The sequence below is a fragment of the Chrysochloris asiatica genome, unplaced genomic scaffold (assembly GCF_000296735.1).
Source record: "Chrysochloris asiatica unplaced genomic scaffold, ChrAsi1.0 scaffold00126, whole genome shotgun sequence".
In the NCBI taxonomy this organism is placed as follows: domain Eukaryota; kingdom Metazoa; phylum Chordata; class Mammalia; order Afrosoricida; family Chrysochloridae; genus Chrysochloris; species Chrysochloris asiatica.
In genome coordinates, this window is record NW_006408644.1 from 3447136 (window position 1) to 3451394 (window position 4259).

Here is a 4259-nt window from a genome sequence, read left to right on the forward strand (position 1 = left end):
GGTAAATACCAAGTAGAGGAATTGCTGGATCATAAGATATTTGTATTCCCAACCTTCTGAGGAAGTGCCATATTGATTTCCAGAAAGGATGGACCATTTTGCAATCCCATTAGCAATGCAGGAAAATCCCAGTCTCTCAACATCCTCACCAGAGCTTATTGTCCCCTACTTTTTTTAATCTTTGCTGTTATTTCTGGTGTGAGATGATATTTCATTGTTGTTTTGATTTGCATCTCTCTAATGGCCAGTGATTGTGATCATTTCTTCATATGTTTGTTGGCTGCCTGTATCTTCTCCTTCATGAATTGTCTGTTCATGTCCTAAGCCCATTTTTTAAAATAAGTTAATAGTCTTTTTCTTGTAGAGGTGTTGTAGCTTCCTATATATTTAGGAAATGAGTTCCTTGTCTGATGTGTCATGCTGCAAAAGATTTTTTCCCATTCTGTGGGTTCCCTTTTTACTCTTCTGGTGAAGTCTTTTGATGAACATAAGTTTTTAATTTTTAGCATGTCCCATTCATCTATTTTCTGTACTTTTGTTTGTGTAGTTTTCAAACTGTTTTGTGCTCTGTGTATTCCCTGAATTAGTGTCCGCACATTTGTCCCTATTTTCTCATTGATGGCCTTCATAATTCCGGGATTTACATTTAGGTCTTTAATCCATTTTGAGTTGGCTTTATTATAAGGTGTGAGGTGAAGGTATTGTTTCATCTTTTCATATTGCTTTCCAGATCTGCCAGCACTGAATGTTGAAGAGAATACCACCTCCCCATGCGATATACTTAGGTACTTTGTCAAAAAAATCAGTTGGTTGTATGTAGATGGGTTAATTTTTGGATTTTCGATTCTGTTCCATTGATCAATATACTTTCATTGTACCAGTACCAAGCTGTTTTGACCACTATAGGCATTGATAAATTTTGAAGTTGGGGAGTGAAAGTTTTCCAACCTTATTCTTCTTCTTAAGCAGTGCTTTGCTTATTCTAAGTCTCTTTCCTTTCCACATGAAGTTTGTAATTGTTATTTCCATCTCTTTGAAGAATGTTGTTGGAATCTGTATTGGGGTTACATTATATATAAATTGCTTTGGGCAGTATTGACATTTTCACAATGTTAAGTCTTCCTATCCAGAAGTATTGTACATCCTTCCATTTATATAGATCTCTTTTGGTTTCTTGTAGTAATGTTTTGTAGTTTTCTTTGTATGAGTTCTTTGTTTCTCTGGTAATATTTATTCCTAGATATTTCATCATTGGGTGACTATTGTAAATAGTATTGCTTTCCTAATGTCCTTTTCAGCACTGTCGTTTTTGATATAGAGGTATGCAACTGATTTTTGTATGTTGATCTTATAGCATGCCACTTTGCTGAATCTTCCAATGAATTCTAGTAGCTTTTCTACTGAGTCTTTGGGGTTTTCTATGTAGAGGATCATATTGTCTGCAAATAGAGAGGTTTTTACTTCCTCTTTGCCAATTTGGATGCCTTTAATTTCCTTGTCTTGCTGTATAGCTCTCGCTATGACTTCCAGCACAATATTGAATAGGAGTGGTGACAAAGGGCATCCTTGTCTGGTTCCTGTTCACAGAGGATTTACATCTTCTTTCCATTCTTTCATCTTCTCTCCATTGTGAGCAATGTAGGCTGTTGATTTTGCATATATGCTCTTGATTATGTTGAGGAATTTCCCTTCATATCCTGTTTTGTTGAGTGTTTTTATCAGGAATGGATGTTGGAATTTGTCAAGTACCTTTTTTGCATCAATCAATATGATCATGTGGTTCTTTTGTTTTTTCTTATTTATATGGTGGATTACACTGATCGTTTTTCTAATGTTGAACAACCCTTGCATCCCTTATATGAATCCCACTTGTTCATGATGTATTTTTATGTTCTGCTGGATTCTGTTGGCTAGGATTTTGTTGAGAATTTTTGCATCTATGTTCATGAGGGATATTGGTCTATAGTTTTCTTTCGTAGTGACATCCTTCCCTGGTTTTATTATGAGAGTTATGCTTACTTCATAAAATGTATTAGGAAGTTTTCCATCCTCCTCTATATTCTGGAATAATTTGTGTAGAATTGGTGATAGCTCTTCTCTGAAGGCTTGCTAGACCTCACCCATGAAGACATCTGGGTTTGGACTTTTTTTGGTTTGGAGTTTTTTAATGACCTGATCAATTTCTTCTTTTATTATGGGTCTATTCAGGTTATCTACTGCAATGTGTGTAAGTTTAAGTAGGTCACATTTTTCTCAAAATGTATCCATCTCTTCTAAGTTTTCAAATTTGCTGGAGTACAACTCTTCATAGTATTCTGTTATTATCTTTTTTATTTCCTCTTGTTCTGAGAACCAGCTTCTTGTCCTGGTGACTTTTTCTATAATTTTTATATTCCATCTCATTTATTTCTGCTCTAATCTTTATTATTTATTTTCTTTTTGTGACTGTAGGTTCCCTCTGTTTGTCTGTTTCTAAATGTTGGAGATGCTGTGCTAATGTATTAATTTTGATTCTTTTTTTCTTTTTGGATGTGTGCATTTATTGCAATAAATTGACTCTCAGCACCGCTTTCACCGTGTCCCAAAGATTTTGGTAAGTTGTGTTTTTGTTCTCATTTGTTTCTAAGAACTTTGTGAATCCACATTTAATTTCTTCTACTGCCCAGTCACTTTTCAGCAGGGTATTATTCAGTTTCCATGTATTTGACTTGATTTCCTTGGTCTTCCTATTGTTTAGGAATTTGATAGCATTGTAGCCTGAGAAGATGCTTTTTAGTATTTTGATATTTGTAAATTTTTGGAGATTTTTTTTTGTGTGTGTGGCCTAAAACATGGTCTATTCTGGAGAATGTTCTGTGTGCACTGGTAAAGAATGTGTATTGAGCAGTTGTCGGATTGAATGCTCTGTACACATCTATGAGGTCCAGTTGGCTGATTGTGTTGTTTAGTTCTTTTGTGTCTTTTTCAAGTTGCTTTCTGGTTGTTCTATCCATTTTTGAAAGTGGTGTATTAAAATCACCCAGTACTATTGTAGATGAAAACAAAACAAAAAAAAAAAAGGAAAAAAATATATCAAGAAAAGTTGTAAAAAAAAGAAAAAAAGTAGCAATATTCCACTCTGACAAAATAAACTTCAATTTTGTCACAAGAGAAGGATATTATATAGAGTTTAAATGATCAATCCACCAAGAACACATTAGCATAAAAAAACATTGACACACCAAATGGGAGAGCTCAAAAATAAAGCAAACTCTAACAATATTGCAAAAGGAAATAGTTACACAGCATCAGTAAACTTATGTACACCACTTATGATGGACAGGATGATTAGAAAGGAGCGCAAGAAAGACACAGAAGATAGAAATATCACAATCAGCCAACTAGGCCTCACAGACATACACTGAACACTTCTCCCTCCAGCAACACAAAATAAAAAATGATATTGTTGTTGGTGTTTTGTGCCATCGAGTCAGTTCCATCCCATAACGACCCTGTATAGGGTTTACAAGGAGCTGATAGTGAGGTTGAACCGCTGACGTTGTAGGTCAAACAACTTTTCAGTCCAGCACATTTTACCACAGTGCCACACTAAAACTGAACCAACGGAGCTAAAATTATCATAATAGAATGTTATGAAAAACTATACTGTAACAAATTTGAAAACCTTGAAGAAATGGACAAATTTATAAAAACAAATATTCTGTACCCCAAATAACACAAACCAAGGTAGACTATTTGAACAGAACCATAATAGAAGAAGAAATTGAAGAGGTCTTTAAAAAGAATGGAAAAGCATTCAACAAAATCCAAAAAGCCCTAGGAAGTTTTGGCAAGATTCCAGACTAGACATAAAAGTTACCCATATCCTCTACAATAAACAAATGGAACTGATCAAGTTGATAATTCTGGAACCTTGAGGACCAGGAAAAGGAAAAAAAAAATTTTCCATCAAATACAGACTAGAAAAAGAAACTGAGTAAAGGCAATTAAGGAGACAAATAAAGCAGTGAATGATCAACAGCCATGAAACAGCAGGGCAATTTTTAATTTTAAAGTGCTTTTATTGGGTCAGCAGCCTCATAATTGGCTTCACTCACCCAGTACTGCATCAGTGACTATATGTTGTTGTTTTTGTCAATTGCCATAGAGATAGTACTGACTCATAGTGACCTTTTGCACAGCAGAACGAAACACTGCCTGATCCTGGGCTAACCTCATTACTGTTGCAACACTTGAGTCCATCAATGCTGCCACTTGGC